This window comes from Myotis myotis, unplaced genomic scaffold (genome assembly GCF_014108235.1).
Source record: "Myotis myotis isolate mMyoMyo1 unplaced genomic scaffold, mMyoMyo1.p scaffold_m19_p_16, whole genome shotgun sequence".
Classification (NCBI taxonomy): Eukaryota; Metazoa; Chordata; class Mammalia; order Chiroptera; family Vespertilionidae; genus Myotis; species Myotis myotis.
Window position 1 is genome coordinate 5,678,957 of NW_023416320.1, and position 24,917 is coordinate 5,703,873.

Here is a 24,917-nt window from a genome sequence, read left to right on the forward strand (position 1 = left end):
CCACAGCTGCTGAACAGCCCACCAACACCTTCCCCGCCCAGCAGGATGCAAAAGGGCTGGTTTCCAAAAAAAGAAAAGAAAAAGAAAAAGCCAACATGCACTGATGGGGCAGACAGGAAAGGGGAAAAGGAGAACAATCTAGAATCTCAGAAATTAATACTTTTCCAGGCACATATAGCCAATCCCAAAGAACAGTTCTGAGGGGGGAAATGTTAAATGCTGTGCATGCGGAAGGTCTTTGCTCAGGCGAGGCATTCGAGCCAGTAAAGATTGAAGCAGGGAGCCCAGCGGCCAGCGTGACTCAGTGATTGAGCATCCACCCATGAACCAGGAGGTCATTTCCGGTCAGGGCTCATGCCCCGGTTTCGGTCTTCCGGTAGGGGGCGTGCAGGAGGCAGCCGATCAATGATTCTCTCTTATCGGTGATGTTTCTATCTCTTGCTCCCTCGCCCTTCCTCTCTGAAATCAATAAAAATAAATTTTAAAAAAATAAAAATAGAAAGTGGAAGCTTTGGCAGCAAGGGCATTGGGAAAAGGGCTGAGGGGGGTGGGGCTGGGTCCAAGAGCAGCTGCCCCTCTAGAGAGGGGCAGGTTCTCTGTGGGTCCGCACTTCCTGTTGCACGCTCCTGGGCCCACCTGGTGCATTTACATAATCCACTCACCCTCCTAAGCAGACTAGTGTGAGAGCCCTGACAGGAGCCCACATGGGGAGCACACACAATGCCATGTGGTGTGAGCTGTGATAGCCGAGAGGCAGGGTGCTTGGAGGGGACGGTCACACAAGGCTGGAAAGGAAGAAGGAATGCTTCCTGGAGGAGGTGACCCCGAGGCTGAGACAGAAAGCACAGATAAGAGGTAGTTAGGGGGGCCAGTGGGAAAGTTATAGGGGGGCCAGTGGGAAAGTTAGAGATGAATCTGCAGACAGCAGTCCTCTGAAGCATCTCATCAACCAAACCTTCAACATTATTCAAGCCCCATAGCCAGCAGCTGCCTGGGGCCAGACAAGCCTTCCTTCTGATCCAAGCTGAGGCATCCAAGGGCCAAAGTGCTCAGCCCTCAGGGTCGGTGAGAGCTGGGGTCCTTATCCCAGCTTCACCATTCAGGCTCATGCAGCAATTTCATCGCTACTCCTGCCAGACTATTATGCAGCTGGTACTAGAACTAATTAATCATGGGAAGCCACTAAAAGCTATGAAGGCCTTGAGTTTCCGATGTAGCCTGTCCCTTCAAAAGCTCCCTCTCTGGGGTCAGAAGGAAGGTGTGAGTGGGGGCAGGGAGACACCAGGACCTGCCGGCTGGGAGAAGGGTTCTGCCATGAGTGAGGTCAGGTCTTACTACTGGACCCAATATGACAGTCCTGGGTATCGGAAATCCTTCCGGTATCAAAGGTGAACACCTCACTTGGCCATCTAAGCCATGGCTGCCAAGACAATCTCCATGTGTTACGATGACTGAAACAGTGATCTCCCCTGGACCTCGGCACCCCTTGCTTTCAAACAAACAAACAAACAAACACACAAGTAAGTAAATAAATAAATAATTCAAACCAAACTTTGCTTTTCCTTTTTACGGAATAAGCATGTGGCAAAGCCTGTGATTGAGAAAGCACATGTGGCCTGTGTAGAGAAATGATAGGCAAGAGACCTTGCCTTTGACCTACCTGGAGCCCAGAGGAGGCTCAGGCCAGCTGGGAACTCTGCCCGGTGCAAGAAAAAGGGGCCTTTCCATCCCCAGAGCACAAGCCTGGGAAGCCACCTCCTCCTAGGTGTCCTGAGGCAAAGGCCAAAGGCCGCCCTGCGGTGGGGGGAGGGGTGTGATGGCCCTGGGTCCCCAGGGCCTGAGGGTAAACCAGGCCAGGGCATTCTGGCCTCAGCCTCCTGGGTTTTCCGTGGATCCAATGCAATGGCCTGTGGTATAGAGTGAGGCATCCCAAGGATAGGAAATCGATCAGTGGGAGGACAGGCTGAAGTGATCTCCAGGCGGCCCCTGGCCCTTCGGGCTGTGGAATAAATCCTGGGCCATAAAGGCAGGAAGAGGGGCCCCTGTTCCCACCACTGCTCTTCCATCAAAGGTCCTTCCTCACACAGGGCCTTTTCCTTGTCCTCGGTCCTGCTGAAAAAATGGGAAAAGTGGAGCATCCAGCCAGAGGGGAACTGGTGCACTCACAGCGACATTAACTAGAATGTCCTTCAGACTCCAGGCCGGCGACACCAGGTGTGGGCTGATGTCTCTGCAATGCCGCTCTCATCTGGCCCCTGCCCCCGCTCAAACCTTCCACAGCTCCCTGCCACCTGCAGGACCAAGTCCACTGCTAAAGCTAGGGCTCAGGTCCCTAGGCTAGAATACTGCAATACAGCCTGCAAAGGGGCCTCCAGCTCCCACTGTCAACCATCCAATCCCTTTTCCTCCTCACAGAAAGGTCAATCAGCTCAGTGGTTGAGCATGGACTATGAATCAGGAGGTCAAAGTGTGATTCCCAGTCAGGGCACATGCTGCATTGTGGGCTTGATCCCCAGTGTGGGGCGTGTAGGAGGCAGCCGATCAATGATTCTCTGTCATCACTGACATTTCTATCTGTCGCTTCCTCTCCCTTCCTCTCTGAAATCCATAAAAATGTATTTTTTTTAAAAAGGTCAATCAAATCAGACCCCGCCCACTCAGCAGTTCCTAAAGGCTTGGAATAGTGCTTAGGGCCCTCCAGGACCTGGCACCTGCCCACCATGGACCCCATGCTGTGTCTCTATCCCTGGACATTCACTCCACTCCACCCACAGGAGTCTCTTGATAATAGAAACCTCCACCCCCCAAAAAATATTTTTTCCTGTCTTGGGTCCTTCCCTCAAACTACTTTTAAAAGAAATGTTAAGAACCTAAAATTTACAACCACGAACGTGTTGTCATCTGCACTACATATATGCATACATATACATACCCTCTCCATATATTTTCAAAATGTGTGCCTGTACTGTCCTTTTAAAAAGCCTTAAAGGGAAAGTCAAAGTGACCTTTGACCCTCACCGCCAGCCCTATTCCCTCCTCCCTGCCCAATGATGGCAGTGAGTTTGACCTAGATCCCACCAGCCCATTTTTCAAGGTTCCCGTCCATCTCTAAGGATCCTGTAGTAGCACCGAGCACGAGCTGTGAATGCTCAAGTTCACCTAGGAGCGGGCTGCCCAGATGTTTTCGATTTCGCTGCAGGCTGCCAACTGGTCTCTCCAACGACCTCACACGCTGGCTGGCTCGCCGAGTGGGGGATCCTGTCACCCAGCCTCGCCAAGACTTGCCAAGACTTGCGTCAGGCTTCCTATTTTGGGCACTTCTTAAAATATGGAAATGTACCCCTTGGAAAGGGCCCAAATGCCCTTCGCCTGAAGGATGGGAAAAGACACCGTGATGTCGCCACAGCACAGGCAGCTCTCCACAATCTGAACGACCTCACGGCCGGTCCCCGCCACGGCGCGGAAGACCCGCGCATGACGCCACCCGAGAGCAATCGGACTAAAAGGGCTCCGTGCCGTATGATTGATGCCATTTTTATGAAAAGGGCGAAACGGCAAGGGAGGAAAACAAGTCAGTGGTTGTTAGAAACGGGGGAGGAGACTGAGGCCAGAAGGGCAGGAGGGAAGTGTAGGGGCGATGGAAATGGGGGATGGGGATGGTGAGGACTCCAGGACTATGTCACACAGCTGCATGCATTCCTCACAAGGCCACGCACTGCACTAGCAAGGGTGCATTCTACTGTATGGAGATGGGACCTCGATGAGCCTCGCCTTAGTAGTGAGACTGAATCTTCTCACACACCCTGTGCGCTTAGCTTTCTTCTTTGGAGAACTGCTGGCTCAAGATTCTTTTTCTAATTATTTTTTCTAATGTATATTTTTACTTATTTCAGAGAGAAAGGGAGAAGGTGAGAAAGATAGAAACATCAATGATGAGAGCAGCTGCCCCCAGCACGCCCCACACTGAGGACTGAACCTGCAACCCAGGCATGTGCCCTTGACTGGAATCGAACCTGGGACCTTCAGTCCTCAGGCCCACGCTCTTTCCACTGAGCCAAACTGGCTAGGGCTTAATTATGTTTTTTATTGCCTTTTAGAGAGAGAGGAAAGAAGAGGGACAGAGAGAGAAACATCTATTGGCTGCCTCCTGCACACCCCCCACTGGGGACTGAGCCTGCAACAGGCATGCGGCCCCACCAGGATCCATCTGTGACCTCCTGGTTGCTGGGTCCATGCTCAACCACTGAGCCACACCCTCCTGGCCAACTGTTTGTTTTTTTGTTATTGACTTTCAGGAACTCTTTGTTTTTTATTATTATAGCTTTTTTTGCTTACGGTGCTTTTATTTTTTCTTTGATATATAGGGTGTTTCCCCCCAAAATGTATACACTTTGAATAATTATAAAGGCAGTGTTTGTACTTCAACTGCATTTTCAAACTTCCAGTAGCATTTTAGGATGAATTTCCTTTGATCAAAGCTTAGTCTCGTTGCAAAGAAAAAGACATCAATTGAGCTATCGGCTGTTAAAGTGTGTACACATGTTTCTGGGACACTATGTAGAGTCATATTTATCAATCTTTTCATTTTACTTAAGTTTTTCTCCTTCTCTGGTTAACTTCTCCCAAGTCTTCATGGCTCACTCGGATCTCCTCACTCCAAGCAAACTATCCTCTCACATTGTTCTATTTCATATTCCTTACAAAAATGTTATTTTTTGTGGATGCTCACTTCTTTGTCTCTCAATAAAGTAATAAGCTCCTTCAGAACAGGGACCATATTTGTTTTTGATCACTACTGAATACCTCAGACTAAAACAGTACTTGGTGCCCTAGCTGGTTTGGCTCAGTGGATAGAGTGTAGGCCTGTGGAATGAAAGGTCCCAGGTTCGATTCCGGTCAAGGGCATGTATCTTGGTTGCGGGCACTCAGGGGGGGTGTGCAGGAGGCAAATGATTGATGTTTCTAACTCTCTATCCCTCTCCCTTTTTCTCCGTAAAAAATCCATAAAATATATATTTTTAAAAATAAAACACTACTTGGCACACCAAAGGCACATCACAAATACTTGCTGAATAAATGACAGTAAAGAAAAAGTCACACAGGAGCATCTGACATAGGTAAACATATGTTTAGCTTGTATATGTCTGCGCTATACATGAATGTTCGTGACATGTCCCTTTATCATGGACAGCAGCAAACATTACACATCTTATCAAAAAGAAAAATATAGCTTCAGTGTAAATCTCTGGGGGCCACAATATTTACCTAAAACTTTAAAAATATTGAGCAATAATCCCAGTCCTGGGGATTTACCATAAAAAAGTGAACTGAAAAATAGAAAATTTGACATATATAGAGTCTATTATGAGATAAGCACCCCAATCAACTGATTAAGTAAACAATAAAACCATCATGGAACAGAATAATAAAATATTATCTATCCAATAAAAGTACCATGCACAAAGCATATACAATATTAATCAGAAATGCTTATAACTTGGTGATAACTAAGAAAAGTCAGGATGCAAACATACATTACAATGTGTATTTTACAAGTATAGTGTCTCATAATTGCAACTTTCTTAAAGGGACAATGAAGATAAAACAGTGGTGTACTTAACTCAAGAAATAATATTGCCTTTTTTATGGACCTTTTCCCCAGGATTTTAAAGATAAGCTTATATTTCTTTCATTTGAGGAAAGATGGTTTAAATTTCCCTAGCCACAGTTCTGCCCACCATGAGCCCGGAATCCCCAACTCAGGTACCTCCCAGCGGAAGCTCACCTGCTTTTGTCCACATGTAAATCTGGGAAGTTACTCTCAGGTTACAGTCCTTGGAAAGTACCCAGAGTTTGCAGGGCACTTTATTATTATTTTTTTTAATATATTTTATTGATTTTTTACAGAGAAGAAAGGAGAGGGATAGAGAGTTAGAAACATCGACGAGAGAGAAACATCGATCAGCTGCCTCCTGCACACCCCCCACTGGGGATGTGCCTGCAACCAAGGTACATGCCCTTGAGCGGAATCGAACCTGGGACCTTTCAGTCCGTAGGCCGACGCTCTATCCACTGAGCCAAACCGGTTACGGCTGGAGGCACTTTAAGTAAATGGCTTCTGGCCTGGCCAGCAGGCCCAGAGGTTGAGCATGGACCTATGAATCAGGAAGGAGGTCACGGTTCAATTCCCAGTCAGGGCACATGTGGGCTCGATCCCCAGTGTGGGGCATGCAGGAGGCAGCTGATCAATGATTCTCTCTCGTCATTGATGTTTCTATCTCTCTCTCCCTCTCTGAAATCAATAAAAATATATTAAATAAATAAATAGCTGGCTTCTGCCTGGTCTCTGAGGCTCTTGAGAGTCGCCCGTCCTCCAGCCCACCTGGCTGCCTGGCTCTCCCACCTCAGCCACAGTCCAGAGGCACAGGGCCCTCCCTTCTCTGTCTGCAAGGTCATTACTGAGACCACAGACCCCTCACCATTTCCCTCCTGGGTAGGGATTCTCAGCCACACCACGCCTGGCTGCCTGGGGCCCCATTTCGACCTGTCTTCCTCCACGCTACTAGGGATCAGCCATCTGCCTCTCGCTCACACTGGGAGCTTCTCGAAGCCAGGGATGGTTTCTTATTCACGGCAGGGGCCCCTGTACCTGGCCCTCAGTCACTCATCCCATTCACTGAATGCCTAGTATGTATGTCCCAGGCACTGTCCTAGACCCCTGTCCAAGAGAAATGAATGTGAGCTACATACACCTTTAGATTCCCCAGTAGCCACATTTAAAAAAAAAAAAAAGTTAAAAGAAACAGGTGAAATTAAATTAAATCATATATCACAGTTAACCTAATAGGCCCAAAATTTCATTTCAAGATATGGAATCCACATGAAAGGATTTGTTAATGAATTATTTCACATTCTTTTTTGGTACAAAGTCTTTGCATGCCAATGTGTGTTTTAAATGTACAGTCTGTCTCCATTCAGGCGAGCCTCACTGCGGGTGCTCGGGGCCACAGAAGGCCGGGGGCCACCACCGGGGACAGCGCTGTGTAGGTGCTTGTGGACACAGCAGCGACGGGTCCAGAAGCCCAGGGCTTGCGGCCACGCCCCCCGCTACCAGCCTGAACCCGCTCCTGACGCTTCTGACTCGGATTTCGTTTCTTCTCTACACAGCAGCCAGACGGATCATTTCAAAGGCTAAAGCGTCTCAAACGGGCTTTCTGCGGAAAACCCTTCAGCGGCTCCCCGTTTCACTAACGTCAAGGCAATGCCTTAGGCCAGTGATGGCGAATGTATGACACGCGTGTCAGAGGTGACACGCGGACTCATTTTCTTGGTTGATTTTTCTTTGTTAAATGGCATTTAGATAGATAAAATAAATATCAAAAATATACATCTTTGTTTTACTATGGTTGCAAATATCAAAAAATTTCTATATGTGACACAGCACCAGAGTTAAGTTAGGGTTTTTCAAAATGCCGACACGCCGAGCTCAAAAGGTTCGCCATCACTGCCTTGGGCTGAAGACTTCACGAAGCCCCACCCACAGCACCGGCCGGGTTTCCCAGCTGCCTCTGTCCGCCTTGCCCAGCCCATGCCATCCAGCCTCTTCCTTCAGCTCCCCCATCTCACAGGCCCACTCCTGGGCCGGCCTTGGTCCTGCTCTGCCCAGGGCCTGAAACACCATCCTCCACACTGACCCCATCTCCTTCACGAGGCTCCAACGTCAGCCTCTCGGTGCATCCTGTCCAAACCACAGACGCTGGCCCTGCTCCGCGCACCCCCACAGAGCGCAGGACCCTTGATACACCCTGACCGCCCTTGTTCCTTACGTCTCCGCTTCCGTAGCTGTCTATCCCAGCTGTAACGTGAGCACCATTGGCACGGAGGTCTCCGGAACCCTTCTATGTTCCTTTCTGCACCCCCAACACCAAGGGCAGTGCTTTGGCACAGAGTGGGCCCACAATCACTATGTGCTGCATTGATGAGAAGTAAATGACTTGCTGGCAGCCCTCCGCCTGCTGGAGTTTACAATGCAGTGGGAGAAGGCAGAGATCTGGGACATCCTGGCACGATAAGGACTGCCTCCGTTTGCTGGAGTTGCCACAACAAAATGCTGTAGGCGGGGCAGCTTAAACAATAGAAATGTCTTTCTCAGACTTCTGGAAGCCAGGAAGTCCAAGGTCAAGGTCCCGATGGATTAGGTCTCTGGTGAGAGCTCTCTTCCGGGCTAGTAAGAAGCCACCTTCTTGCTCTCTGTCCTCACAGAGGGAAGGGAGCTCTCTGCTGTCTCTTCTTCTTCTCTTATCACGAGGACCCCGCCCTGATGACCTCATCTCGCCCTCATCACCTCCCCAAGGCCCAGCCTCCACATACCATCACACGGGGAGTGCGGTTTCAACCGATGGATTTTGGAAGGGCACCAACATTCAGTCCATCACATGGCTGATGGGAAAGAAAGAAACAAAACCCAGGAAGAAAAGTGGGAGAAAGGGAGGTTGCTGTTTTATGAGGCAGCCGCCAAGGGAAAAATCATAACCATAATAACAAATATAGCAATGACGGCGTATATAGTAATTACCAAGTGCCAGGCCCTGTGCGAAGCATCCTCCATCCACTAACACAGGGGTGCCAGCACCCACCCCCCTCCCCCCCAGGCACTGGAGCCCATGTGGTTTTTGTCTGCGCTGCCTCCATCAGGCCCCTGCTCCTCCTGGGGACCACCCTGTCCCCACGCCCGGGGCTTGGACCAACTAGATGACAGGGATGCTGCCTCTTTGGCATCTCCAGCGTCTAGGATGCCTGGTAACTGCTTAGCAAACGCTTAGCAAATGAGTGAGTCCATCAATGAATCGATCTTAAACAGAATAGCCAATGTCGGTCGGGGCTCACTTACCAGGAAAAGGGAGTCCCGGGGAAGAATAAGTAATAACAATTGCTTTGCTGTCTTACTCAAGAGCTGACTTCCTCTGTGCTAAGTGCTTTTGCCCCATCCCTGAGAGGGAGAGTGTCCTCCCAGGGCAGCAGCTGAGGAAATGGATGCACAGAGAGCCAAGTGCAAAGACAGGGCCACCCCCGGGTGCCCTCTGATGCCTGCCCCTCTGAGCCCTGCTCCTGCAGCTCTCCTGGCTTCCTCTTTCTTAATTAGCCAGCATTCCTTTCAGCTGCCTGCAAAGAGAGTCTCTGTAACCAGAATGTTACACCTTTACATGTGAAAATGCATTCAGAAACCACCACTCCAAGCAGCCACAGGAAGTTGCAAACCCCGATCATTAGAACTAATAATATTAGCTACCGACCTGAGTGCGCACTGGGAGCTCAGGCCTTCTGCTAATGGCCTGCTGCTCTTCCGCTATTTCGCTATTTCCTCCTCACAGCAACCTGTGAAGTTGGCGCTTTGTCCTCCCCACTTTAGAGACGAGGAAACCAAGGCTTAGAGAGGCGAAGCAACCTGCCCCAAAGTGACCCAGATCCACACTGCCCTTCAATTTTCCCAGATGCCTTCTGCCACTTTCTTCCTCCCTCTTCCGTGTCCTTGTCCTGGGGACAACCCCTCCACGTCCCAGCCTGTCAGGCTGTTTCTCACCTAACACAACAAGGACTGTAGGCTGAGCACCACTTGTTTCCTTGAAAACAAAGCAATTCTCACAGCCACGCAATTCAGCCAAGTCCCAGGGCTGGGTGAGCCACCAGACCTGTGAAGATGACTACTCCACAGCCAGCTGGCTGCTGCACTCAAGTTCATGGTCAAGGAGGGAAAAGAGGCAGGTAAACAAATAATGCTGCAGCTCAGATAACCCACCAGGTACCAGCCAAACAATACCCCATAACCACCACCACCACCACCCCAAAAAAAATGAGGAAGAGAAAATAAAAGAAAGCCCATTCAGAATTCTGCAATTAATAAATGACTGAGCATGGGCACGGGCAATAGGGTGGTGAAGACCTGGGGGTGCGGGTAGGGGCTGGGAGGAAGGGGGGGAAATGGGAGAGATCTGTAATACTAGCAACAATAAAAAAAATATGTATATATTAAAAAATAAAAATAAAAATGACTGAGACCACTGTTTTTTATGACCTAGCATTGCTGTTGTTTTTTAATTGATTTTATTTTTTGTTTTGTTTTGTTTTTGTTTTTTAATTGATTTTAGAGAGAGAAACATCGATTGGCTGCCTCCTGCAAACACCCCAACTGAGGCTCTAGCCCACAATCTGGGCATGTGCCCTGACTGGGAATCAAGCTTGCAACCTTTTGGTGCACGGGACAATGCTCCAACCAACTGAGCTACCCCAGTCAGAGCTGCTTTTTGGTTTAATGATAAGGTTGAGAGAGGGGCCACCACAATCTTTGTGTTCTTAGGGTCACTACTGCACCTAAACACACCTAGGATAGAGGCAGGTACTCAGAACAGGTGGGGGCGGGGGGAGGCGACCTTATCACTTGCAAATAGAGTTCTAGCTCCCATAGCTCCCATCCACTGCGAAGGGTCACAGTAATGGCACGCTGGTCACAGAGCCACCACCTCGCTGTGTGACCTGAGCGAATATTCTTAACCTCTCTGAGCTGTGGGTTCCTCATCTGTAAAACAGCAATAATAATAATCCCGTCTTACATGATTGTTGGGAGATTAAACGAGATAATAGATCTAAAGCATTTGGAACTGAGGTCGGCCCACAATAAGAAATCCATCATTACTAGACATTTGATTATATCTGCCTCGTGGGGTCGCAGGGAACATAAACTGCAAAGAACATTCTTGGCACGAGATACAATTTTAATGCTATGGGAGCTACTACTGTTGTTGTTATTATTAATTACTATACTGTTACTAGTTACTTGGGGCCAGAAAAACAGAAGAGACCAAGGAGGTACCATGAAAGAACACATTTTAGCAGTTTTCTCCTATAAGGCCTCGAATGTCTGAAGTTTTCAAGGGAAGGTGGAGAAGGACCATCAGTGCGGCTCATCAATAGTCAGAATTATTCTAGGCCTAGCTGGTTTGGCTCAGAGGATAGAGAGTCAGCCTGCGGACTAAAGGGTCACGGGTTCGATTCTGATCAAGGGCATGTACCGTGGTTGCAGGCTCGATCCCTGGCCCCGGTCCGGGCGGGAGCGGGAGGCAACCAATCAATGTGTCTCTCTCACACCGATGTTTCTCCATCTCTCCCCCTCCCTTCCACTCTCTATAAAAATTAATGGGAAAATATCCTCAAGTGAGAATAACAACAAAAAAAACCAGTCAGAATTATTCTAGAGTATTGCTCTGTTCCCATCTTGGGTCGGGGTACCCTGCAGACACCTAATATATATAAGATGGGGGTCTTGATCTATTAAAGAGATCACAAACCCGCACGGGAATCGAGGGGAGGGGGGAGATTAGGGAGAGTGCTATGTCTACACCCAACTATGAAAGGAAATACATAATAAAAAGCCGAGTGTCCAGGAGGGTGTCTGACATGAAAAACACACCCTGTGAAGGGAACAGGCCAGGGAACAAGACTCGGGACTGGACCTGGCAACTAGCCAAGGTTCTCACTTCCCCAGGAAAGGGTCGATCTGCCTTTGGTCTGACCAAATTCAGGGTCACTCCTACAAGGAGGAAGAAAGGAAAGTGTCTTTTCCCCCAGGAGACCCCTGAGCTGAGCCGTCCGTGCACCATGCCCTGGCCATGGTGACACAGGCTCCCGAGTCCAGCCAGCCAGTCCTCGTGCCATTCAGGAGAATAAACGCTAGAAGCACAAGGGACTGGCTGGACGTGGACGGAGATACTGACCAGCAACCACACAAACCATCAGGGGTAAGGGGGTTTGGGGGGACCGGATATTCCAGAACCAAGGAAAAAGCTCCCTCTTCCCAGCCCAGAAAAGCTCGGGCAGGAGCAGATGAGCACAGCACACAGCATGGAGGAGTGGGGGAGGGGGAGGGGCGAGGGAGGGCAATCAATGAGAAAAAGAAACTGATTTCTTCTACTTTTCAAGAGAAGCCTGCTGCATGCAAAATGCTGCACTCGAAGTAGGCAGAGCAACAATAACAACAGCAAAGTAACCCTTAACCAGGCAAAGCAACAATGTGACCGCATAGCAAATGGCCTCTGGGGTCGGTGGGCACGGCCTCAGGATGGGCACTGGGCCCACCTAAGCCTGCCACCCCCCAGTCCAGGCCGTGGGATTCCAGCTGAGCCCGCTCGCCAGGGGCTTAGACCACCAGGCAGTGCTCACCTTCAAGATGGAACTCCTCTCAGACAGTGGAGACCAGGCCGCGAGGCTCCGGCCAGCCCGGGATTCTGTGTCTCCTGCTGCTTCCAGGGACTTTTTTTGCTCCTAATACTTTCAGGAAGTTCCTTCCACTCTGGGTTCAGAGGATCCATACAAGCCCCAACGCCATGGGTGGGAGCTTTGGACCGATTAGCGGTGACCACAGGACTGTGTCAAATGAACAAGCCTCAACTTGTCACAGCCAGTATGCAAAAGAGGCCTGCATCATCCTATAACCGACAGGGAAGCCCATACAGGCCCTGCGTCCCCAGGGCCCCCGCCCACCCACCCCACACAAACAGACTGTTCTCCATGGTTTCCTCCAACAAGCAAACAGCTCCGGCAGCCTGGACTGGCTGGTGGTGAGGTGGGGGAGAGGGGCCTGCCGGCCTTCCTCTGGAAAATAGAAGATCAGGAGGGACCACCCAAACCTCCCCCTCTTCTCCCTAAAAACTCTCTTATCTTCTAGAAGGGCCTGAAGTCAGGGCCTAGAATAAACAGAAGAATAGTCCACGGCTGCAAACCCGTCAGGAAAATTCGTGGTGTATCCATGCACCGGACACATGCAGCCTCATGGCTGCCCTTCCTGCAAGTCTACACCCGACCACAAACACTGGCATAAGTCAGAGCACATGAGCCGGAGGGAGGGCAACCCTAATTAGATCAACAGCCCATCCCCCAAAATTACCATGATAAGGGACACCCAGCAAATCTGGGAATACAATGCAAAAGTTTCAAAGACCAGAGCTGCTGAGTTTTGGGAAATCACCTTGGGGGAGGGGGGGAGAGGGGGCTGGTGAGGAGAGGATGGTCTAAAGATCCAAGGATGGAGGGAGCATCCTATGGGTCCCAGACTTCTGGTTTCACCAGAGGGGCCTCCAAACCGCACCTGCGACCCCACCTCGGGGCTGACTGGAGATGGTCTATGTTTAGAGATGAGGCAATCAACGTTGGATCAAGTGCATTCGATCCAGAATAATCTCTCTCCATGCACGGGGCACGGGATGGCACCATCCACCCCTCCCCCTCTCCCCACACGCCCGCCTGGAGTCTGGGGATGAGGAAAGTGCACGACGAACACAGACATGAATCCAAAGCCCCTGCCTCCGTCCCGCTGCTCACTGAGCATCCCTCCCCGCCAGGCCCCGAGCTCCCGACTTTCCAGAAACGCAGAGGGCAAAATTCTAACTTACTGGAAGGTGAATCCAAGCCGTGGCACCGGGGCCGCCAACATCCTTGCCGCGTGGAAATCCACTCGGGGGAGCCTGGGGGGAGCCGGGCCCGTCCTGGCTCGCGGCCCCTGAGCTGCTCCTCCGGGTCCAGTCCGGCCCGCGCCTGCCCGGCCCGAGGGCCCATGTGCTCGGCGGCGGCCGCACGCGCTCTGCCCGGCGGAGCGCGGGGCCGGCGGGCGGCCCGTGACGTCAGGGCGGCTCGCGCTCCGGGCCGCGGGGGGAGGGGAAGCGCGCGCCGCACGGCCCGCCGCGTGCGTCCTGGGCCCCGCGCGGGTCCTCCGCCTCCCGCCTCCCGCCGCCCGCCGCCCGCCGCCCGCCGCCCGCCCCGCTGGCCCCTCCGCTGGCTGCCCGGGCCGCACGGGCCGCCCGAGCCGCCCAGGGCCGCGTGCAGGCGGGGCGGGCCCGGTCCGCACCTCGCACCCGGAGGGCGCGCTCCGCACCGGGACGGGGTCCCCGCGGGCCAGCGCCACCCCCCCCCCCCCCCCCCGGGGATGCGCTCTCGCCGTCCCCCGCGCTTCCCGCCGCCGCAGCCCCGCTCTCTGCGCGCCTCCCCGCCCCCGGCGTCCTGGAGGCCGGGAGCCTCCCCACTGGCCAGATGTGGAAGGCGAGTTCGGGGACTAAGAGGGACCGAGATGCCCCGAGATGGGAGCACTTCGCGCAGGAGAGCCCTGGCTGTGCTCCAGCCCAAGTGGCCCCAGAGCCTCCTTGGGTACCACCCGGCATCGGTGGGCCCGGGAGAGGCGCGCGCACCTGGCCAGCTCCTGGCCGCCTCCCGCTGGCCCCGAGCGGGGAGCTTCGCCAACCTGTGCGGGGGGCTGGCGGCGCTGCTCCCTGCGCTCGGGAGTATTCGAGGGGAACCTTCAACCCCGGTGGTCTCCCCAAGGGAGCGAGAGAAAGCCTGCCTCCTGCGTAGGATGGGTTTACCTCGCTTTCCCCACATGAGCCCGAGGCAGGACTGGTGCTAGGAGCAGCCTGGGGAACGTTCCGTTCGGTAGTTTTTGAGCACTTGCTGGGGGCCAGGCACCCTGAGAGGCGATGGGCAGGGGGCACGGAAAGCCGAGTTAGACACAGACCACAGGAGGTCACCGTCCGTCGGGCGAAAAGATGGGCACGGATGTGGGCGATGTCTGTATGGTGGACGGGACGGCGGCGCCTGTCCCCTGCCCAGTGCCCCAGCATAAACGCTGGCCTATATCCCCAGCCGCTCATCCCACCTGCGGGCCTCTGGCCCCTCCCTCCCTTTTCTTCCCTCGCGAATGGTCTTCCTCTCTTGGGCAAAACAAAACAAAACTTAGTTAATGCTCCTGTACGGCCTGCTACACATATTCATTTATAATCTCGAAACATTTGTTTTTTGTTCAGCTCCCCTTGGAGGAGGGGGCGAGGGGGTGAGGGGGCGGGTTCACTCTGCTTGCACCTGGGACGCTGTGGGAGCTCTGAGATCGCAGCCCTTTCACCACTGAGACGTCCTCCCGGGAACCACAGGCCGCCACCCTGGGAAAGCCCTGTCCTCCGGTCCGATGCCCGCAGGCCAGAGAGGCCCAGCTTCTGAGGACTGCCTCCCTGGGCCCTGCCCCTGGCCCTGCGGCGGGATCCTTTCTGTGCCCGGGCCACTCCTGGCTGAAAACACCTTGACCCAGACTCGCTCAACCTCGACTTTGAGTCACATTTTTCCTTTTCGAAAATTACACTTTAAAATGAAGAATTTTCAGAAAAAAATACAAAGACGGTTATTTCTATTATCTCAAATTGACTATCAGTTACATTCTGGTATCGCTGCTTTCCAATTATGTTTTTAAATCACTTGGTACAATACATGTACATTGTAACAAATGAAAACTATGCAGGAAAATACAGAAGATAAAAGAAAATCAAATTTTTATCAGTCAGAAATAACTCTCATGAATATTAGATAAGTCCCAGACATCTTTGTAAACATATATATGGCATAGAAATATATATGGATTATGAATATTATATAAATACCAGGCATTTTTAGACATATATATTATAGAAATATATCTACACATATATTATATATATGTGTGTAAATGCAGGGTTAAAATAAATGTCTTAAAATATCAACACCTTATAGTTGCTATTTTTAAATCTGAGATATTTCCTTTTCTTCTAATAGAAGAAAAGAAAGCTAACATGAAGCTGAAGGAATTGTTAAATGTTAAGTATTTGGGGTTTGTTTGGGTTTTTTTACTACATTTCCCTCAATAATTCTGGGAAGATTCAGAAGAGATGATGAACAAGAAGAGAGTGAGGTAATGGTGTTTTGTTTGGAGATGGCTCCATGTTAGAGAGCAGGCCACTCCCTGCTGGGACGTTAGCTCCTCGCCTCCCACCTCTCCGTGGGGCACCTCCTACAGCTGTTAGTTGTGTTATTGTGTGTCACTTGCCACCGTCCATTCTGTATCTGAAATGCCCACACTTACTTGGGATTGGCTCTGTAATTACAGAAGGTTATACTCACAACCAGTCCTTCCCTTTCCTACATCTGCTTCCTTTATCTTCAAAATCCACTCATTCATTTATCACCCATGCACCAGGCACCTACAGGACGGGCCAGGTCCCTGCTTTGGAGAAGGTTCCATTTGAGTAAGAAGAGGCAGACAAATAAACCAATTGGCAAAGGTGCTTTCAACAGTGACAACCGCTATTGAGAGGGTAAATCTGGATGGAAAGCTAGAGAGGGAGGGGGCAGGAGGGAAACCAACCCCAGACAATCTGACCAAGAACAGCCAGCCATGCAGACTGGAGAGCGTGTTCCAGGCCAAGGGAACGTCAAGGGCAGAGGCTCGGAGGAACATGGAAACAAGATCATCAATCATTTCACAAAGGCTTATTGAGTCAGACAGGCACACAGTGGCAGCCGTGGCGTTCTACTCCTGGGCCAGGAGTCACGTGTCTTCAGCGGGCCATTCTATCCCCAGCCCAGTGAATTATGTAGAACCCATGAGTGAATGAATGGACAGACATCCCGGACCTTGTGATAGCAGAAGAAGGGACAGGTGCCAGGTGTAGGAGACGCGCAAAGGGAGCCATCTAATTGGCACAGGCCACGAAGACTCCCAGGGGAAGTGGAGGCTGAGCAGGACCTGAAAAGCGCTTGCAGTTCTCCAGTTTGACTGAGCGGAGAATGGGGCATTTGAGCCAAGGGAACAGCATGCATGCTTGTGGAGGTTGACAATCTATAAACAGTTCAGGGCCCAGGGAGTATAAATCACTGTTGGAAAGGCGGTGCAGGGTAGGCCAGATTCTGAGAGGCCTCTATTGCACACCGAGGGATTTAGCCTGGGCCCTAAAGAAAGGAGGGGGCTTCTGAGGATCTATGAGCAGGACCAAGACACAGGGGCTGTCTTACTTGGTAGAAAGATGGCATTGCTGTCAGGCACAGAACAGATTTCAAGGGGGCGTGATGAGAAACAAGGAGACCCATTAGGACAGTGATGGCGAACCTATGACACGCATGTCAGAGGTGACACACGAACTCATTTTTTTGGTTGATTTTTCTTCGTTAAGTGGCATTTAAATATATAAAATAAATATCAAAAAACTAAGTCTGTTTTACTATGGTTGCAAATATCAAAAAATTTCTATATGTGACACGGCACCAGCGTTAAGTTAGGGTTTTTCAAAATGCTGACACACCGAGCTCAAAAGGTTCGCCATCACTGCATTAGGAGGTGACAGCAAATATCCTGATAACAACCAGTAAAGAGCTGGACCCTAGAAGTTACCTTGGGAATGGAGAGAAAGGTGAATGCAAAGGACATTTACAAAACCAACCCACATCGTCCAGCCGGTGTGGCTCAGTGGTTGAGTATTGACCTATGAACCAGGAGGTCACGGTTCGATTCCCAGTCAGGGCACATGCCCAGGTTGCAGGCTCAATCCCCAGTGTGAGGCATGCAGGAGGCAGCTGATCAATGATTCTCTCTCATCATTGATGTTTCTCTCTCTCTCCCTTGCCCTTTCTCTCTTAAATCAATATATATATATTGAAAACACACACACACACGATAAGTCTAGGGAACAGGAAGGAATCAAGGGTGAGGGCCAGGTTGCTGGTTTCAGCAGTTGGGGGTTGGTCTTGTCCATTTCCCTACAGTATTAAATATTTTTTATTAAATATGCCTTTAAATACTTAACAATGTACTCTGTGCCTATCGAGCATAAGAGATGTAGCCATTTCTCTCTCCCTGAGCACTTTGACTCTTTCCAATCAGTCATTCTTCATCGTGCAGAAAACTGACATGGAAATCCAGGAGCAGGAGTCTCAGTGGGAACCGCGAAGGCGATCCTGGGAGGTCAAAGAGAGTGAGGATTCTTGAAACTCTGCCTACTGACGCGTTGTTCTTTGGGAAGGTTTTATCTGTGAGCCTGCACATGGCCTTGTAGTCCCAACCAAGATGTTCTTTGTCTTGGGAGAGAAGCATTTCAGTTCAATGAGATAGAAAGAGAGAGAAGAAAGGGGAAGAGAGAAAGAGAGAGAGAAAGGAAGAAAGAGAATCGCATCACATTTTTGTTTTAATTGCATGTTGAATTATTGCCAACAAAGACTACTCACATATGTGTTTATTGGCTCATTGCATTTTTTTAACGAACATATTTCACTTTGGCCCTATGCCCATTTTTCTAGGGAGGTGGGGTTTTTTCACTTTTTGGTATTTGTTCCCCAAATTAAGTCCCTTTTCTTATTTTCTTTCTTCCTTCCATCCTTCCTTCTTCTTTTGTCAAAAGCAGCTCACTATTTAAAATCCAGCAAATATACCACCCACCAGAAATAGTCATTGTTAAGTCTTGGCTATATATACTTCTGAATACTTACACACACACACACACACACACACACACACACACACACACGCGCGCGCGCGCACAGATTTTTCATCAGGAAAATAGAATCAATTCTACATTATTTGTAGTCTATTTGGTTTACTTAATATGATATCACAATCGTCTTTCCATGGCAGTACATATATTTCTGCAACATTATTTTTTAATAAGTCCTATAGCATTCCATTGTACGTTTCTATCATATTTTACTTAACCAGTACCTTATTGCTGGCAATTCATCTCACTTGCAAATTTTCATTATTAAACACAGTACTGCTACACACATCCTTGAGACTAAAACTTTGCATATGTCCTTAAGGATTTCCTTCGGGTAAATTCCCAGAAGTGACTTATGGGATATTAACATTTCGTTTGCCATGTAAATTGTGACTATTTCTGCCTGATCTCTGACTTGCCTTTTTGTGTATAAAGGCTTGTTTTATCAATTTGCTTTAATCTCAAGACACTCATATTTATCTGTCCTGGGATTTGTGATGTGTTCTTATTGTCTCCATGTTCAAAAGTCATTACTCAGCCTGAGAGCTCATTTACCTCCTGTAGGGCACGTGCTGGTTGGTGCCCCAATACCCACTCATCCAGTAATCAGCCTCTGCCTGGAGGGGCATTCCACCTCTCTCGCTAGTAATCCATCCAGGGATGCACCGCCTGACCCAATTCTGGACAACAGATGTGAAAGGAAGGCTTTCAGAGAACCGCAGTGAAAAACTGACTCTAAGCCAGAGACCAAAGACATATTGCTTCTCTTCTTGGGTTCAAAGAAAACAAGGATACATGTCTATGTTGTTTAAGACGGGGGTTGCCCTTAGAAGTGTTTTCAGCAGCATGTAACAGGAAAGGGGGCTTTCACCAAATAAGGGCTTCTATTTCCCATTAACCAGAAGCCTGGAGACCACCTGGTAGCGGTGCAGTGGCTCATGTGTAGCTGTCGAGTGGCTGGTGCAGCCTTAGGCATCACCTCCATGGTGAAAGCAGAAAAATGTGCGCCAAGTGGCCTCAGCCAAGACTGACCCTGTTCCCAGACAAAGCAAGTCTTCCCAGCAGCCCTCGGTGGGCATCCAGTCTCATTGGCCAGAACTGTCAGGTGGCCTCTGCTACCTCTAAGTGAAGCTGCAGTCGCAGATACTTGGGTTTTGCAACCTCCGTAGCAAAGGCAGCCAAGCAGGAAGCAACAAGGAATTGGGCTGTGTTGACCAGCGGCCTCTGCCAATTTGAGCTCAGGTTTCTGATCTGAAATAGAAGGCCTGGATTTTTCTTTCTTTCTTCTAGTTGTATTAACAGTCTCCATGTTGACTTCTAAACTTCCTGATCTGTCTGAAAATTGTCTCTATTAGATTTTGGAATTCTGGAACTTTCCTTACAACTACCCCGGAATATGCAAACACGCAGACACAGCAAACCCTGCGAATACTCTGAGGGCTGATGGTCAGAAGTCTGTGCTGAGAAGCTTGTCCCTGCTCCTCGAGGTCAGGAGGACTTAGGAAGGCCTGTTGCTGAATCCTGTCCTGCACCAGCTGATGTGGCGTCCTAGGTCAGCGTAACCCTCCTGAGCTAAACTTGTAGAGGCCATGCCCTAGTGCCCAAGTTAGCAAGTCTGCAGCTTTGAGAAATGCCTGTTTTAAACCCAGAGACCAAGTCGGATACCACCCACCGAAGGGAAGGTCTTCAAAGAAGTCACTGGGTTTGAGATACTGAAAATGGCTCTGAGAGACAGAGATGGCTGCAAGGAAAATTCCAGTCATCAAGTACCCAATCTCCCCCCACTACAGTATGGATAGGTATATACTTTATGTACATATTTTTATTTAAAAAAGAAAACTTCATGGGTGCTGCGAAGCAAGGCATGGGCTTTGGGCCAGAGAGAGCTCAGTGGGGATCTGCAATGAACTTTCACCAGGCCTCTGAGTCTGTTTCCTCATCGGAGCAGTGAAAATAGTAACACCTACTTCACGGCTTGCTTGTGGGGATATGGTCAGAGATAAGATAAATTCCGGGAGGAAGGTCCTGTCCACCTTTGTAATGTAGCTGCCCAGTCTGTGTGCAGCATTTATATCTTCTTTTTTAAAATATATTTTTATTGATTTCAGAGAGGAAGGGAGAGGGAGAGAGAGAGATGGAAGCCTCAATGATGAGAGAGAATCATTGATCAGCTTCCTCCTGTACACCCCACATTGGAGATCGAGCCAAAAACCCAGGCATGTGCCCTGACCGGGAATAGAACCATGACCTCCTGGTTCACAGGTCAATGCTCAACCACTGAGCCACGGCGACCTGGCTATTTTTATCTTCTTGATTTTTTTTCTTAATAGTATGGCTTGATATTTTTTTATTTTTACATTTTGCGTATTGGCTATCCCCATCCCCCCTCATGGGAATGTGAGCTCTAAGCACAGAGGGGGAAAGTCACTTTACTAAAGTCACAAGACCTTATCTGTCTTGTTCATCTCTGTTTCCTCAGGGCCTAGTTTATAGCAGTTACTCAATAAAACATGTTAAATATTTATAGACTGAGTACAGCACCTAAGGGGTAGTCTCACGCCTAATAGGTGGCTAGTAAATGTCAGTTCCCTTCTTCTACTCTTTCTCCAATACCTAGGCAGTAAGCTATTTTGTAATAAGACCAACTCTCAGCATCAAAAACAGGATCCTAGTTCCAGCTTTGTTAGTGCAGAGCTGTGTGACTTTAGTAAAGTGACTTTCCCTCTCTGGGCTTCTGCTCTGTTTCCTTATCTGTAGAAGGAGAGGATCCAAGGAGATGATCACCTCCAGGTCTCTCAGTCTGCAGCTTTGTGATCCTCATGACTTGCAATTATTAGACATAACAAAGGCCACCCATTTTATCTGACATTCCCTGACAGAGGAAAGGGGACACCTCACAGAGAGATCTGTTTCCATGGAACCTGGCCTTGAGCAATGATTACAACAACCAGACTGTCATGGCTATTAGTAAAAGAGACCACACTAACTTTCCAACTCAACCCCTCTCTACGCATGGGCTCCAAGAGGTGAAACAGACCTGCCCAAGTTCACACGGCTAGTTGCAGGCCAAACCGGGACTAGAACTAGGCTTCTGAACCCCTAATGTCTCTTTCCTCCCTTATATATGTTTGCAGGGCACTTCTTTATTTTTTCTAGATGAACCCCTGCCTTTTATCTGTCCACTTGAATGCATAGATACCTGCTTTGGGAGAAGTTAGTGGCACCCCAATGTACACTGCTAAGGGAACTTAGATGGATGGTCTCGGGTGACTCTTATGACTTAATTCATGATGAAATATAAACCAGTCCCTAGTAGGCATGTGTTGTCACTTCCCACCAAGTTTCCTCAGCTGCTTGTCCAGTCCCGATTCGGGGGCTCACCATATTCCTGTCTTTCTTGGCTCCTGTATGCTTTATCCACCCAACTATCTAGACTCGGTGGTCTCTCAGGCCCAAGGGTTTCTGGAGAAGTCAAATATTTTCCCAGATTTCTGTACTTGGGTCTCAGGTCAAAACAAGTTACCTGGAATCTACTTGTCTTTTCCAATTTGCTGAACACAAGATAACGATATTGTGTGGTCATGACACTGAACCTGGAGTCAACATTATCTAGTTATTATCTGCTTCTGCCGCTCTCCAGACACGTGGTCAAAAATAAATCCTACAGCCCTGGTCAGGTAGCTCATTTAGTGTTTGCATTGTTCCCATTTGCCAAGGTTGAGAGGTTGTGGGTTTGATCCCCAGTCAGGGCACATACTAGAATCAATTAATGAATGTATAAATAAGTAGAACTGTAAATCTCTCTCTCTCTCTCTCTCTCTCTCTCTCTCTCTCTCTCTCTCTCTCTCTCTCTTTCTCCCTCTAAAATCAATAAAAGATTTTTCAAAATAAGTTATACAGTGGGCTAAATGAGGCATGTGGGTGTCGGTTACAGCGTTTGGCAGCTAGTAAGCTCTTAATTAACGTTTGTTAAGAATGATCAGTACTTAAACCCCTGGCTTGTGCCATCTGTGTTAGTATTCCTTGGGTTTCATCTATAAATGAATGGAACAAGCCCAGGAGAGAGAATGACAACATTTCTCTTCTTGAACAAACTCTAGCAGGGTTCCTCTCAGCCCGTTTCTCTACTCAACCTTGGCCTATAAAGACTTGAACAAACACTAACAGAGTTTCTAACAGCTCAAGGCCACATCCCTGGGATGACCCTAACCTCCCTCCCCCCCCCTCCCCCCCGCCTTAAAGTGCCTGCCTGAGAAAACTCAAGGCTGCCCAAAGAATGGACTGTTCCAGCCGACACCTGAAGATAAGGCCCCTGTCTTCCAGCCCCAGTGGGAGGGGAGGACCCTAACTTTGATAAATACCAATTACAAACCCAGATGGGTTTCACATGAACCAGCACCACTTCCCATCTTTTATCATTTTTCACTTCCCTGACTCTACTGAACCCCTCCATTGCCCCTCCCTACTCTGTCATTCTCCCTTTAAAACTCCCAGTCACCTCTGTATAAGTTGGAATGGGAAGTCAGTGCTTTCCCCTATGGTTAGTAGTTAGTGGGAAAAAAAATATGTTTTCACTGTTCTAATGCCTGGCTGTGTTCAGTGTGTGTGTGTGTGTGTGTGTGTGTGTGTGTGTGTGTGTGCGCGCTTGCGTGTGTTTTAATTTTTATGTATGTATTTATTTCTTTATTTTGGTTGTGTTCATCTTTGACAGTAACCGTCCATGGTGTCATCTGGGGCTCTGGGCTGATAATAGCTCTGCATCTCTTATATGTAGCTTGCAATTTGGCCTGGGTCACCATCCCAAACAGCCTAAGTGGGAAAAGATCATGGAGGATTGTGGGAATGTGGTAGAAGTGGTTCCCATGACGTCCATCCACATTCCTTTTCCCAGAACCCAGTGGCATGCTGTGTGCCCAGGGAAAGAGCAGATGGACTGGGCGTGGAGCTGGTGGCCTCTGGCAGACATTCTAATCAACTCCATCCTGCCCCTCGCTAACGCTCTTCTTCTGTCTTTATAGTTGAAGTTTTTCCAACAGTGTAAATGTTGTAGCCTCAATAATCTCATGTGTCCGTGTACTAGTCAGCTTTTGCTGCTGCAACAAGTATGCCCCAAGTTTCCGTGGTTGAAATTTACTTTCTTGCGGAAGTGCAGTTTATCTGTGGCTGTGCTCAGCTTGGTTCAATGTGTCTGCTCATCCCAGGACCTGAGCTGATGGAGGAGCCCCGGTGTGGGGCAAGTTCCCACAGCTGAGTGTAAGAGCAGGGGAGGCATCTGCAAACCCGACACGTGTGCTTGGCGATTCTGCTCAGACTTGACAAATGGCACACCCACTTGCAGACCATTGGTCATATTAACATGGCTAAACCCACAGTCAATGGACACAGAAGTATCTTCTCCTGACAGGGAAGCAGGGCAAGAATGGGGAGAGAGTGAAAATGGTGAACAAACGATATAATCTATCAACCTATCATAGCCAGATGCTGCATTGAGGACATATCAAATACAGGGTGGGGCTAAAGTAGGTTTAAAGTTATGAGCGTGAAACACAGAGTTTATTCTTATTACTACTTATTAATTATTGTATTGTTTCCATACCAACTGTAAACCTACTTTTGCTGCATCCCATGTGATTTCATGAATCCCAGTTTTTGCATTTGAGAAAATAGGTTTCAGAGAGGTTCAAGCTTGCCGAAGTTCTCCATAGCTGGTAAGGTACAAAGCCAAGATCCAACCCCAGGGCAGTTTGACTCTAAAGCCCATGTCCTTTTTCTGACCCCTGTCTTACTAGAGTCAAATCACAAGGTTTGTTCAGTTTCTTTGTGAGTTTTCTTTCTTTCCCCAGAAAGCAGAGTGAAAATACTCTGAGTCATTGTATTGTCACTCTCTCCTGCCTTCTCCATGTGGGTCTAGGGTTCACCACTCCTCCACGAAGTCACCAAGATGCCATCATAGGTTTCAGGCCACCACCTCCTATGCAAAGCCAGGCCGGATGCCCGAAGGCAGGCCTTGGTCCTCTGGGTTCCCTTGTGTCACGTACGAGTCTCCAGTATGGCGTTTACCACACTGCTCTCAGTGAGGCTGTTACATTTTTGATCTGTTTCCGTTTCTTACAATAATGTTCCTTAACCATTTTTTAAGAATCTGTTTGGGAGATGGTCATGCATCCCTTTGAGAAAATAATGAAGACTACGAGTCCTCCGCCTTAGGAATGGGCCCATGATTTCATGGGCCTGTGGATTCTCAATTAACATTATCTGTCATGGGCTGTGGGCTGCGGGACCACATCTTTGTACTTTTGTATCCCTTACACCTCGCACAGAGCTGAGAACCCAAAACAAGTCCTTAATGTGTGTCAGTACGTGGTTGAACAAATGAATGGGCAAACTAAAGGGGAAACTATAGCAAAGCGTACATAGAGCTTCTTACGTGTGAGACACTGTGCTGAGTGATTTTTGTGGGTGACCGCGTTGATGTCTCACAGCAATGAGGCGAGCGCTGTGATTGTTCCCATTTCATAGAAGAGACACGAAGGCCCCAGAAGCTTCTGTGGTTCATTCAACTTCACTCAGCCAGCCCTGGAGCCCTTAACT

At 49.1% G+C, this 24,917-nt stretch overlaps 1 pseudogene; it reads right to left on the reverse strand.

The window, feature by feature from the left end:
• The window catches only part of LOC118670595, a 318,393-nt pseudogene extending 304,746 nt beyond the window's left edge, over window positions 1-13,647 (reverse strand).
• Between the last annotated feature and the right edge of the window lie 11,270 nt (window positions 13,648-24,917).